The sequence below is a fragment of the Neopelma chrysocephalum genome, unplaced genomic scaffold (genome assembly GCF_003984885.1).
Source record: "Neopelma chrysocephalum unplaced genomic scaffold, ASM398488v2 Primary Assembly neopelma1_86, whole genome shotgun sequence".
Taxonomy (NCBI): Eukaryota; Metazoa; Chordata; class Aves; order Passeriformes; family Pipridae; genus Neopelma; species Neopelma chrysocephalum.
Window position 1 is genome coordinate 3439313 of NW_020897748.1, and position 14804 is coordinate 3454116.

The 14804-nt window shown below is 49.5% G+C and overlaps 1 long non-coding RNA gene across 2 annotated transcripts; it reads right to left on the bottom strand.

Annotated features, from left to right (window-relative positions):
• Nucleotides 1–920: 920 nt before the first annotated feature.
• LOC113971863 lies at nucleotides 921–14804 on the bottom strand. Of its 2 annotated transcripts, none has more exons than XR_003535679.1 (4): nucleotides 14572–14804; nucleotides 12341–12502; nucleotides 9180–9405; nucleotides 921–4485 (listed from the first exon to the last, which is right to left on the bottom strand). It is a non-coding gene; the product is annotated as an uncharacterized LOC113971863 (long non-coding RNA). The 2 variants fall into 2 exon arrangements; XR_003535678.1 differs by having other exon boundaries at nucleotides 14557–14804.

Sequence of the window (14804 nt, forward strand, 5' to 3'; positions counted from 1 at the left end):
AACGTTTGCCACAGGATTATGGTTTTAGGGGCATGCTGAGATAACTAGGATGAGCTGGAGACAGAAGCCTTGCAAGGTTTGCACAGAGGCAACCAATATGTTGTATCAGACCAAGTTTAGATTGCAAATGTTGTGCACAGCGTTTCTTGTTGCATTTTCACTTGAGAATCTTTCCACAGTACATGGCTAGGATCCAGGATGAATAAACTGAATTTTACAGTTTCTAGCATTTGCTGTCTCCTACCAGCTCAGTTGGAGGAGAGGGGATGGGAAAGGGAGAGTGGGGAATTAATTCAGTTTCTGTTGCCCTGTGATGTTTTTCTCTTAAAACACTTCACCCGCCACAACCCTACTGCAGTGCTCAGACTCCAGCACCTCTTCCAGAAACAACACAGGGCTGTTGCTGCTTGCCACAGTCGCTCCCCAAAACTGTGGCATTGCCAGCAGGTGCCTGCAAGTGGGGGTGTTGCTGCTTGTCAAGATGAACCATAGTAACCAGAGAGAAGAAAGTAGTCTCTGGGGGTTCTTAATATTCCTAAATTCCTGAAGTACATGTGCAGTAAGATAAAAAAAGCCTAAATCATTTTGCATTTTAATAAGTCCTTTGGTGAAGAACTATGATTTCCTGAATCAAGAAGACTGGCAACAGCTGCTGAACCAATGTCAGTATGGCAAAATTTAGTAGCACCCCTCACCTGAGATCAAAAGACAGTCTGCGAAATTGCCTTTGAAAACGCTTCTGGAAGGAAAAGTACAATCCAGACTTTGTTTTTCATTGTTTATAAACATGACCATACAGCAGCTTCAACAGCTGATGTTAGGATTGCAGCTGCTTGGCCTATGCCATGCTAAGCTGCTGTGACTTTGGGCAAGAGCCACTCTAAGTAGCACTGTCATGACTGGTACCTGCAGGAGGCACGAGGAAGGGCCACCTCTCCTGTCCAGCTGTTTCTCTGGCAGAGGTGAGTGTCCCAGCTCCCGCAGCCCCTCCTCTCCTTTCACCAGCTGTCGTCCACCAGACCCCCTCCAAGACACCAGTGGGGAGGATGCTCCTGTGCTGAGGCTGCGGCAGAGGCCAAGGGAAGCTGCCATAGGGTGCTCCTTCACTGGTGAGGGCAGTGGTTGTCTTCCCGCACCAAGGATTACTGAAATGGACGTGCTCATGGTGGAATTAAATTTGAGTATTAGCAAAAACTTACACTGCTGAAAAATGAGAACATCTGAAGTTGTCTTTTGTGCAAGCTTAAAACTGCACTGTCTGGGATGTGATGAATACTGCTCACAAAGACTCAGTGACCACCCAGGAGTTAATATGATTAAGATCATTTATTCCTTTTGTAATTCTAAGAAAGCTTTCAGGTTCATCAAGTGAGCAGCTTCTGTTCCTTTTATCCTGAGATAGGTACACCTACTAGAGCTCACTGCATGTCAGTTTGAAAAAACACATTTTCTGAGCCTTATTTACATGAAAAAAATCCAGATTGTTATAACCATTTCTATTCACATCAAAAGCATTTTTAATTTGCAAGCATTTCTTTGTTATTTCCTGCTTAGACTTCACTACTGAATCACAGCTGCTGAGAGGGATGCTGGCACATTGCTCAGCCTTCCCGCCCACCCCTGCTGAACCAATGGAGTTTCCATTCCTGCACAGGGATGTCAGGTCTGCCACCAGCAGTCCAGAGACACACACATGCTCAAAATAGCTCCTGGACCATCCAAGCTGAAAGCTTCAACCCCTGGAGAGTCAGGGAACACTGTGAGATCCGGTGTCCCACCATTGCTCTGCCAAGGTTTCCCCATACATGTGTGGGGTGACCATCCCTCCTGCCCCACCATGAGCACCAATGACTGGAGGTAAGAGACAGACACCAAAGTCTCAGCAGGGAGCCAGGAGGAGCAAGAGCTGACAGCACCCAGCTGCTGCTGAAATGCAGCTTGCCTGGCAGCACGCAGCCTCCTGCATCTGCTGGGCATCGATGCACCCGAGCAGAGGTGGCAGGAGAGGTGCTGCTGGCATGTGATGCCAGCCTGAACGGGCCCTGGGTGAGACAACTCGGTGCTGAGTGCTGAGCTGCTGGGATGGGGCCTGGCCTGAGACCTGTACAAACAGGGGACAAGAAGCACCTTTTCAAGGCAGGAACTTGCTCTGGCTGGCCCAGGGAAGGACACGGTAACATGGTTGCTGGGCCTCACCTGCAGAGCTGAGCTGCAGTGAAACAGGATGCAGCCACGGTGCACAGGTACAGGTGCCACTGCAAGACACTGGAGTGGCATCTGGCCTGGCAATGTCATTCCCACGGTTCACTGTGGGGGAGGTTCTGGGCCACTTTTTCTTACTCTGCCTGTAGCGTACTTGTTCGCAGTTGCATCTCTGTGAAGACCCTGCAGTCAGTCACACGAGATGTTACATAAATCAGTTACTAATTTCTTCAGTGACTGAAATACCAGCCAGCCCCCAGAATGGCTCAGCTAAAGAAGCAAACGTGGCGGGGGTGAGAGAAGGGGACAAGAAACCCCCACGCAAGCCCAGCGGAGCGTGGGGTGCAGGCAGCAGTGGAGGCTGAGCTGAGAACAGGGTTTCCACCTGCCATGGGCTTGTCAGCAGAAGGAAAAATTAACCCATTCAGCATGTTTTAAGCCCAGCTATGAGCCCGCAGGGCACCGGGCAGCCACTTGATGCCAAGCCACTCCCTGCACCAATGGACAGCTCTCCTCCCTCATGCCCAGTGAAGCCCCTCTGGCTCTCGCTGCAGTGACCACATAAACTTTTTGGTCCTTCAGATCCAAGCGAGGCAGGCAAGGCTGCAACCTGCCTGGGCAGAGGCGATGCCCTCTCCTGCCCCCGGGAAGGAACAACCCCAGGGACGAACACAGACTAGGGCCAGATGGCTGAGAAGCACAGGGCTGCTCACAGCAGCCTTCTGCACCCTTTCTTTCTTAAACAATTTGTTTTATAAACACATTAGTTTCTCGGCTGATGCCCTCAACCATTTGGATGTTGCTGTACACTGCAGTGCTCCGCAATGCCCTATGCCAGGAGGCTGCTCCCAGTGAGTGTGGGGTGTCAGCGTGGCTGGAGCTTGGAGCTGGCAGACCCAGCCTCTGCCTGCGCAGTGAAAGAAGCTGGATTCAGTGCACTGAGGATGCGGGATGATGAAGCTTCAGCAGCCCACAGAAGCTGAGCCAGAGTCTCTTGGATGGCTGTACCTCACTGCCAGAGGTCATCCACTTGTGCTTGGAGCCTCGTGCTGTCCTCATCCCTGCTTGGTCTGTGCCTGGCCTTAGCAGGAGGATGGGGAAATTTTGCCAAGGGTCCCGTCCAACCCACGTAGACCTGTGACAGCCTGCCAAGGGTTCTCCCAGGTGTCTGCAGCATCAGAGACTGGCTAATCACTGAGTAATCACACAGGCTAATTACAGGGTTACTTTTGCCCTCCACAATAAAGTGCTACCTCATAATTAAAAATAAAGAGAATGGCAATCCTAATGATCAAGCTTTCATTAGGCTGAGGCACACACAGCACTGCAAGGACTGTTCTTGTGACTAGTTCTCAGTCCTCACCCACTCCTGCCCATTACACTCCTGGGGAAGCCCAGGGCAATCTATCCCGCTGAAAACAGAGGGTGAGATGACCATCTCCACATAGACCTCACCAAATGCCATGCAGATCGAAGGATCAAGAGGAACCTGCCCTTGAGCATCCCTCAAACTTCAGTGCCTGCTGCAATCCAACCTGCAGGCTGCTGCTGACACTCAATCCTCAGCCACCTTAGCAGCTCATGCATTGCAGCGTTAACATAACCATAAATTACACTATGTTCCATGTGTTCACATCCACATGGAAGATAATCATAGCCTGGTATGTCTTTGTGCTTAAAATACAGCAGCAAATACACCGTGTTATTCTTCCCAGGTTTCCCGAGCAGTCTTAGCCCAGCACACTGGGGAAGGAAGGGCTGCACAGGGCTGTCTAGGGCTGCCTCTGCAGAGGTGCTGGGTATGGGCAACTTCTGCTGGAGGTAGGAGAGATTACAAGTGTCTCAGAGTTCACTGACAGCTGTAAGTTTTGCTCGCATTAATAATGACATGACAAAATATTGTGTTAAAATTAGTAAGCACTTCTGTGCTGTTTATAAGGCAGTGTAGAAGAGATACCAGGTTATTCCTTTCAGCAAATGCTGAACTCACCTTAAGATTCCCCCATTACAGGAAAGACACTTTCACTAGGTCTGTCTCTGCCATTCCCTTGCAAAATAAGACTTTAGCCAAGGACCTGAGGGCCACAGCTGCACTCAAGGCTCAGGGTGTGAAGGATAAAAATTTGGCTCTCAGAGGTGTCTCAGTCTGGGCAGGCAGTGGATTTGCCCATATTCCTTCATGAGTCTCCTCAGGAGTGCAGTCAGGTCCCATTCACCCACGCAGCCATCACCTTCCTCCAGCAATGCCATCAATTTCAACTGGACGAAACACAGCAGAGTTCCCTGCCGAAGAGAAGTGCATCCCAGCTGTTAGTCTACAAGGAAGCGGATCTGATACATCCCAACAAATGGGACCAGACCTGCAGAGGCAACTCGGATTTCTGGGAGCTGGGCTGAGGACCTGAGGTTGGAGGAGCCCCTGTGGTTTTGCACTGCAGACAGGCACCTCTGGGGTCTGTTTGCAATGCAGCATTGAAAACAACCAAGCAAACCTGGGGCTGCAGCACTGCCTTTGCCACTCTGCAGGTCAGAATGCTGAAAACCAGGAATCAAAATGATAAAGTATAAATGTCTGAGAACCCAGGAGAACTTAGGTATGTCCCAAAGGCAGCCCTGCAAGCTGCCTGCAAGCTGCAAGCCCATGGGGTGACTGTGCTTCACTGACCCTGGCCCTCTGCCCCTGCTCCCCATCCCTTCCTCCCCCAGGGCAACCCTGCCCAGCCCTGATGCTTTCATGCTTACTCTCTACTTAAAAGCAGCCAGGAACAGCTCACCCCATGTGTCTAAGGCTATCACTGAGAAGCACCCTGACCTGAACCACCCTCTGCTCTGCTACTCAGTTAATCAGTGCTAATTGATTAATTGGGGCTCACTCCCCTCCCCTTTGGAAGAAGAGAGGCAGCATCACTCTTGATGGAGCACATGTATTTGCTTTCAGAAAGCTGCCAGCATCCTTTGGATAACAGCCAGGTACATTCCCCAGCACAACAAGAAATCATCACGTGAGAGATGGGCAGCCATGTGCCTGCCCTTTACTCCAACACCTCTGCCTGGAGCGGGACCAACAGTGACGTGCCCAAGTGCTGCTCAGCTGTGATGACCATGTGCTGTCAAGGGCCTTGAAACCCTCCTCCCCAGCCTCGTGCCACAGGTGCACACAGGGACCTCTCAGTGTATTTAGCAGGTATTATCCAGGCCATGTTTTTCCATCCAGGTCCTTCACCTGGGGGTGCAAGGGATTGTGAGCACAAAATTGGAATAGAGACTTGGTATATTTACCAGGGGCTGGAGGTAGCACTGGGGAGATCAGCCGGCTGCCCAGGGAGCGGGACAGGGTGGGGCCGGAGGGGAGAGGGGAAGGAAGCAGTGGTTTTCAGCAGCCGTGCCGGAACCTCCCAAGGGCCACGTCATCTTGCTGAAAAAGAGCTCATGTGCTGTGAAAGGTAAAAATTGCCTCTGGGGTTATTTAGTCATTGTCCACAAGCTGGTAGTGGGATTAGGAGCGTGAACATGGTGATCACCCAGCACCCACAGCACAGTGCTTGGGGGACAGGCTGCTTTTGCTCCCACACATCTCATTCCATCTCACCCCCAGCAGTGTGGTACAGGGGATATGCAGCTGGTGGCCCTCGAAAGGCAGCTCCAGCCAGCCAGGAACCCTGCCGCTGAGCTTCCCTCGCCTGCCACAGCAGCGGCAATGCCAGCCTGTCCTCTGCCTGCACCCAGCCCAGGTACAGCCCAGAGGCACAGCTGCCCTGTACAGCACTGTCAGCCTGCAGAGAGAGGGGCTGTGCCCTGGGGACATGCCTGGGGGGATGGAATCTGGGCTGGTAGGAGCAGGCTGAGGCTTTTTGATTCAGTTATTCCTATTCAACTGGGAGTTATCTTGAACATTGCTCCAGAGCACCATGTGGTTTAAAGGTGACGCTGTCCTTGAGAACCATCGTTTTGCACATTTTAACACAGAAAGAAAAGGAAGTCCCCACCTTGTGCCACAAGAAAGCGGGTGGTAGGAGATCCAAGGGACCTAAGCTTCCCCTGGGCAGAGGGGCAGCACTGCTGGGAAAATAAAGTAAGTTAAAAGGCATAGTGGCATGCTTCCTTTCGCCACTGAAGGTTGCAGGACATGGCAATTTGGAGATCAGCAAAACGAGATCAGCAGTTTGGGACAGCCTTCCCTGTTCTGCTGTTACTTTCTTTCTAAAATCTCTGAAGGGTGTGAAGCATCAGGGAGGAAGCCGGGGAGCCATGACCTGGCATCTGTGTTGCATGGATTCGTTGCTCAAAAAACAGGGATGGCAACTAACTGTTTAAAAAGTGGAGGCTGAAGGAGAGCTCACGTAAGGAGCAATCAGCTTTTTCACAGAAAAATAAGCTGCTCTGATTACTGTGGTCACCTACATGTGTGACATCACAGGACAAGTTAGGAGAGACAGCTTTCTTAAACTCTCTTTTAAGTAACACACCCCAAATGTGGCTTTCCACTCTACGTTGTTGTTTCGGGGGAATAAGGTGCCAGGTCTTCAGGGAGGATTCTGCAGCTGCTGGGAGGAAGGACCTCTTAAGGATAATAAACATCAGTTAGATCTTGCTCTGACTTTGATGTGCAGTCATTCACTTATCTGAGGGATTTCAAATAGGCCTGCTGATGGGCATACATGCACCTGCAGAGCAGATCTCTATCCTGCTATGGGCAATGGCAAAGAGCCACTCAGAGAGGCCTCTCAAAGTACACTTATAAAAGTTAATTAATATAAGGGATATGAAAGCTATTATCTGAAAAAAACACCAAGTTGCTTTCTGATTCATTCATTATTAATTATTATTAATAATTAAATATCTTTGGTTTACATATTCAGGACATCTCCAGACAGGCTCCTGCCCCTGAAGTAATAGTTGTACAGGTGAAATAAGAGAGATGTCCAGACCTACACAGCTTGAACTTTGGGGGAAACTGAGCCCATTTTCCCCACATTCAGTCCTGAGATACAGTGAAGTGAAAACTAGCAGCAAATTTTGGACATGAATCAGATGTTTCCAGAAACATATGCAATTTCTGAGATCCCAGCTTCTGGATCCCAGCTTCTGGATCAGTCCCACCTGTAATTTATAATTCTGTTTTTCAAAAAAGAAGGCAGGAAATGTTAATTAGCCATAAAGCTCTTGCACCAGTCTTCTGTAAATGGTGTCATAGGACTATCATTTTCCATTCAGCTCTCCAGGCAAGCTCCCGCAGGTAGGATCTCATTCTCTCCTGAATTGTTACTGGATTTCAGAGAAATGTTTTGATCCTTGTTGCTGTCAGATAAACTGACAGTGAACTAGACAGGTCCACCTGGAAGGCTCTGTCACACCACACACCAAGCACTCCAGCCTTGGTCCAGCAAAGTGACAATAAAGCACATAAAGATTCCCACAGAAGTCAGTGTAAGCAGCCAGAACCCTCTGGATCAGGCCACCAGCAACTCATAAAGGAGGAGCCATCAAGTGACAAATACTGCCATCTCTGGAAATGGTTCTTCAGAGGGATGAAGTGGTGAGTCACAGTCCATAAACCTCTGGTTTGTGACACTCGTTTTCACTGCAGACATTTTAAGTTGCTCCAGTATGTGCCTCACCCTTCTTATTTATAGAAATTAGTGAGGCATTTAATAAAAAAAAAAAAGGCTTCCTATGAAAGGAAACCATGACAAAGCAAGAGATATCAGTGGTAAAAAAAAAAATACAGCTAGCCTAGCAGAACAGCTATCCTATTATCTCATCCACATGGCACAGGCAGGAGAAATTATAAATAGCAGCAGCAGTAGTGCCTGGGAGTTGCATCTTGGCACCAGTGCCTCTGGCCAGCTCTTCCTGGCTCCTGTTCAGAGTGACGTAGGAGGGCAGGGCGCGGCAGAAAATCCCCAGCAGCCCTCTGACCCCCTGCTCAGGCAGGGCAGGCCCCAAGCACAGCGCTCCCAGGGGACACAGCAGGCAGGCCACCACTGACACTCGATCCTGGTCAAAACAGCATCGGAGAACAAGGCTCTTCTTTTAGGAAACACAGTTTCTCCTGGTGCAACTACCTGAAAGGCACAGGGGAAGAGCCCGGAGATAGAGAAGGTCATTGTTTTTAACTGGTTTTCCTGACACTTGAGATGATGATGTATAATGTAGCTTGGCTACGATAATCCCTGTTCACAGCAGGGAGAAAGTCTTTGTGCCACTACTACAATATTGGACTAAAGAATGGCAGGAGGAGAGCCAGAGGAGCCTCCATGGGCTGGCTCTCACACCAAAGCTGGTAACAGAGGGTACCATATATTCATTCCTCTTGGGACTGCTTCATTAAGGGTGTAACTGTGTTCACGGAATATAGTGAAGGAAACAGCCTGAGCAGCATTCTATTGCTTGCATATTTTCTCAAAAGGTGTTGGGAGACACAGATGTATAAGAGCACTTCATTGCAAGATCCTCATGATATGGGACAGACACAGACAGAGACACAGACTCAGCCCGGTATTCCAGAGTGGTTGCAATGGGTTCCCACCTTCTTTTGGGTTTCAGACTAACACACATTGCTGGTGGCACAAGCAACACATCAGTTACAACTGATGGACAGCAATTTGGGAGCTTTGGTAATCTGAAATGCGTTACCTAGTTTAGGGTCAGGCCAAGCTCAGCAGATGGGATGGAATTTGAAATAGAATGGATTTTTGTACTATGAGGGCGGTGAAACACTGTAACAGGTTGCCCAGAGAGGTAGCGGATGCCCCATCCCTGGAAACATTCAAGGTCAGTTTGGATAGGGCTCTGAGAAACCTGATACAGTTGAAGATGTCCCTGACCATGGCAATGGGATTGGACAGCATGGCCAGAAGAGGTTCCTTCAAATCCAAACTGTTCTTTGATTCTATTCTGTTATTCTAACTTGCTGCCTTGACTGCTTCAAATCCTGTGTCCCTACCCTAAGAACTGTATTTAGCCAAGATACTCACTCCTGGCTCAACTACCAAGCCAAACTTCATCCCACCACTGATGTGAAGGTCATCTGCACAGGCATAAGGACCTGATCTCGTTGATTGAGTACAGAGTGCTGAGCACACCTCCTGCAGCCCACCACAGCTGCAGACATACAGATCAATTGCACTTCTCAGCAGGACCCCAACAGCATAACCCCACTCGCAGCAGAGTGTGGCCATCACTGGCTGGTTACCTGCCACTCTGGAAAAGAAAGTGTGCCAAAAATACAGGACACAGCTTCATTTCAAGCGATGCCCTCACGGACATGTTAGTTGTGATAGCTACTGGTGTTCAGTATGGAAATCATCCCTGGGTGCAGATTCATGGCACAATCCAGTTCATGACCAGCACACAGAGGCAGCATGTGCTCCAGCCCCTTGATGGGACATGGCATATTCTGCACTAAATAAGACCAAGCTTGTACCTCTCTGCTCCCAGTTTGTCTTTAAAGCTGATTTCCTCAGTGACTAAGAAAAAGTAAGGCAGAATCTCCACAATAACAACAGGAAACACTTTTTAAAAAGTAGGCTGTGGCTCAAAACAACCTGCCTGGTAGCTGCTTGCAGGAGGAGGGCTGGGACATGGGAAACTGTGTCGGGCTCTTGAGAGCTGGTAATTCATGTTCTGCAACCACAACCTGGCCACAAACCTCTGTGCCAGCAGAGAGTGGGGCAGCAACTGAGGGGCTTCAAACTGTTCAGGCAAACAGCTAGGGATCTGGCAGGAGGCTGAGTGAAAGACAACACAATAAATTTAAAAAAAAAGTAACTCAGAGAAGAGGAAATTGTTGGGTGGGGCTTTTCTTCTGACCGTCTTGCAAAGGGGAAAAGGGGGATGAAGAGAAGCAATTTGCAGATTCATGTGGTGTGAACAGTGCAAGGGTGGAAAGGGAGGCTGCAGAGTGCCCCACCACCAGGAGCAGCATTGGCAGTGAGGGAAGCAAGGGGTTTCACCCACATGGGCAGCTGGGTTCAGCTCTCCCCAGGACCCTTTGGCTGGCATTGAGTACTCTGTGCAGGTTGCTCAGAAGTGCTCGGAGATGGTGCAAATCTGTGCCCTGCCTGCACTATGTGCTGGCAGTCTGTTGTCTTAGCCAGGACTCAGCATATCCAGAAAATCTTCTTCCACCATGTTTTCTTCCCCCATGGCACAGCCGGGGGACAGTGTGGAAGGAGCACAGGGTGCTGGCTGCTCAGACTTGCTCTGTTTAGGGTAACAGCAAACTCCTTCCTTCAGGGAAGGGAGTTGCACAACTGCCTGCTGCAGTTTCTCACCATACAACCTCACGTTCTCATAAACCAAGCAATACACGTCAGGGCTCTTGTTCACTCCCTGGCAGCGGGAATTTGTGGTATATCTGGGCTATAAAAAATGCTGGCTTTCATGTGGACCCAGTGATAAGAACGAAGATGGAAAGGGGATAGGCCGGAAAACTGAAGAGCTGAGGTGGGTGCCAGGTACAGGTGGAGCGTAGAGGCAAATCCCTTTCCAAGGTAACAAAATGCAGAAGAGAAAGACTTCTATTTCAATGCTCCAGCCCCCAAACCACACCATTTGGATACAGTGGCAGAAGGCTTCATCTATCACAAAGAAGTAAAGGTAGGGCAAACACATAAAGTCATACCGGAAATCAGAAAAGCCAAAGCTGATTAGCAGCAGAGCTTCCTGTAGAGTTGTCTATGTTGGAATGATCATGCCTTCCTGGTATTGATCCTTCTGGAGCAGAATACAGGATTGTTTCCATTCTCAAAATAGACAGGATTATTCAGAAAGTGGGAATGAAGAGCCATGGGAAGCCAGTCCTGTTTTTCAGCTCCACATTCCCATAGCCCGGGGGTAGCTGCAGATACTTCACAGAATCACAGAATGGATAAGATTGTAAAGGACCACTGGAGAGCACCTAGTTCCAGCTCAGATGTCCCCCAGAGCACATTACTCAGGATTGTGTCCAGGTGGCTTCTGAATCTCTCCAAAGAAGGATAGTCCACAACATCTCTGGGCAGCCTGTTCCAGTGCTCTGTCACCCTCACAGTAAAGAAGTTCTTCCTCACGTTCAAGTGGAACTTCCTCTGCATCAGTTTCTGCCTCTCATCCTATTGTTCAGCACCAAGAAGAGCCTGGCTCAATCATCCTGACACCCTCCCTTCAGACACTTACAAACATTGATGAGGTCCCCTCTCAGTCTTCCCAAGCTTCCCCGGGCTAAACAGTCCCAGCTCCTTCAGCCTTTACTCATAAGTGAGGTGCTCCAAACTCCTAATCGATTGGACTAGATGATCTCCAGAGGCTGTTTCCAACCTTAACCAAACCTGTGATTCTGTGAATCACGTCCATGGCCCTCCACTGGACTCTCTCCAGTAATTCCTTCTCTTTCTTGAACTGGAAAGCATTACTGGCCACAGCACTCCGGGTGAGGCCTCACCAGGGCTGAGCAGAGGGACAGGATCACTTCTCTTGACCTGCTGGCAATGCTTTTCCTAATGCACCCCAGGGTACCCTTGGCCTTCTTGGCCACAAGGACACTGTACTGGCTCAGGGACAGCTTGTTGCCCACCAGGACCCCCAGGTCCTTCTGCTTTCTAGCTGGTTGGCCTCCAGCCTGTGCTGGGGGCCTGTACTTCTCCTAAGGAGCTATTTTCCTTAGTTTGTGTGGCAATTTTTGCAATTACTTCCACCTGGATTTGGGGAGGTTTTGGATTACAATCTGGCAATATCCTGGCTGTGCCCCTGTGGAGAAAGTAAGCCTTAAGTCTGAGCTGCCCAGCCAGCTCTTGTGAAGATGAAGAGGGGGACTGCTTTTATGCACAACAGCTGAAAGAGTGACAACTTGTTTTTGAAGACCAGTATCATGACTGCAGTGGCACTGCTGCAGGAGGCAGAGGCTGTTGTTAACCTCCTTTTCACTCCAGGGAAGCTGTGTTGCTGCCATGCAAAGCTGGCTCCAACACAAAGGAGCACAGGGACTGCTGAACAAAACCAGGCATGAGCCCCACAGAGCAGTGCTGTCAGAAAAGACACAGAGGAGTTAGAACTCACCCATCCCTCCCTGCTCAGCTATGCTAGCTAGCATCAGTGCCCTTGGGCTTTCTTCTTTGCTAACATGATATGGAAGATGATTTGGGATCTCTGTGCTCACTGTTTACTGCAGACCCCTTGGGAGCTTGCCAGTGCTCTGTGCTGATACCTGCTTGGTCATGCCCATGCAGCATGTACCACAGGCAGAGAGCATGAAAACATCAGCAGCAGAGCCAAGAGGTGCAGCTGAATGAAAGAGGCTTGTTCTTATGGAGAAAAATACCTGGGGGAAAAAACCCAAACCAACAACTAGAAGAAACCAGTCTATATCCATGTTTAAGTCAGATCCTTGTGACTATCAAAGTCCCATTGTTTGCCTTTGCATTTCTGTCTATCCAAATCCAAGTGCATGTTCCTGAAGACTTTCTCACTCAAGACCACTGAAGTACCTGAGCATCCTGCTCTCAACCCTGGGGCATTTGACCTGTGGAACACCTTTACACCTTGCAATAGGCACAACCCAGGCTGCGAGCAGGGGAAGACGGCAGCAGCAGATTCCCCACCCAGTGAAGATCTGCACTGAGATGGCTGTCCTTGTGCTGACTGACTCCCCTCCAGTGCTGCACGCCCAATTCAGTGTCATGTTTGGCAAAAGTGTTGAGTGCCTCTGTGCCACAAAGTGCATCACCCAGCTCAGTCTCTGACACCCTGCAACAGCCAGAGCCATTTACCACTTTTCTGAGTGCTTTTTAGTCTGCATTTCATAAAGGCAAGAGGCTTGTATAATCCTGAGGCCTGACTGCCTGTTTTTGTCCCCAGTATCCCTAGGGTAACCTTGATGAAATTTGGCCAAGATGCCCCAGAAACACTGGAGTTCTGATAAACTTACTGAAAATTGGTGGCTGGGCAGAGAAGAAAGAGAGACCCACATCAGCAGCCCTGTCCACAGAAGGGAGGCCGAGCTCACCTGGTAGGAGCTGGGTTTGGTGGCAAATGACGTGCCACTCAGCACATGCATGGGCCACCCCTCAGCACGTAGGCACAGCTGGGGTGGCCATGCCACCACCTCTGGCACAGCAGCAGTATTGCTGGCAGTGAGATTTAATGGGCCAGGCAGTTCAGCAGAGGTTGGAAGCCTATTTTTATCCATCCCACCACTCAACAGCTTGTTGCCTGATGCTTTTAAAAACTGGCAGTTTGCAGTGCATGAAAAGACAGTTCCTTTTTCTTTGTATATTTCTTTGAATTGCTTTTGCAATGACATTTTTAGTAGCTGTTTCCATTTAATTTTCCTCTCTCTTTGGGTTTAACTGTGCTCATGCTACCACAGTTAAGAATCACTGGCCATTTAACGGTTCACCTTTCACTTTAAGCAGACACGTTTTACATATTGCTTGTCCATAGGCCACATCCTCAGCAGCTGACAGCTAACATTCTGTGCTTGTTCAGGGGGGTCTGTCACTTGTACAGACAGAGCAAGCGCAGATCTGGGGGAAGGCTGCATGTGAGTGTAATGGGAACCAGGATGGGTTTGCCTCAGGATGCCTCCCAGACTATAAAGGCCAAGCAAAGAGAGTGTCAGAGATGTTTTTAAAGCTCTTATTTTGAGTTTAGTCTGGAGTGCTGGGCTAGATGTAATCACTTCCATGCTCCCTTTCTTCCTGTCCCCTTTGGGATGGGTTATAAACAGCCCTGATGACATGCTTTGCCCTCCTCTTCTCCTCCTGGCCCCTTGGCTCAGTGTGGAACAGAGCTCGTGCTGCACCACATCACACCTGCAGGCACCCAGTTCTGGCCAAGGCTGAGCAAGGCTGGTGTTGGAATAGACTGCTGGTAACTCACTTCTCTGGGCCCAGTCACCCATGTCTGGCTCTCTTACGACATCTACCAAACACGTCAGCCTGAGGAAGGAAGCCCTCGCCAAGCAGTTATCGGGAGGCTCCCCAGTGAGCTTGCATGGGAACAACACACCATCACAACTAAGGGTTTGGGACTTCTCACCAGAACGCCCATAAGCTGGGCAGTGCATGCAAGTTATGGATGGACACTGAGGTATGGATGCTCAGAGCACAATGAACATTTCTAGAAGCAGAAAAGCACCAAAACATTCAGATGCCTCTAAGCCACCCACAAGCAAGCAGCATGTGCCACAGGCTACAGCATCCAGTGCTTTTGCTCTGCTCCTCTGCAGGGATAACTGGGACTAAAGCAGTCCCAGTCCAACACATGCTTGAGAGTAACAGTCTGTTTGCTTCAGCTCCCCAGTGAATTGTCATCTTTCCTAGGAAAGATAAGGAATTTGTTCAGTGTTACGTAATTTGTTAATTTTTGCTTTACCTGGCATTTTGTTACCTGCCCCTTGGGGCTGCAGGTGACTGGACAGGTTTGACTCCCTTGCCAGGGGGAGCAGAGTTGCTCTCAGCTGGGAGAAGAACAGCCCCGGCCAAGGACCACCTCCAGATGAGCACTTTGGCTTTGTGGTTATCTTAGTTGGTAGGAGAGCTCTTGCTCCACCTCCAGACCAGAGCTCTGCTCATTTTCTTTCTTTGCAGATTCATATGAAGCGCAAGGGGAAAGATGCAAAC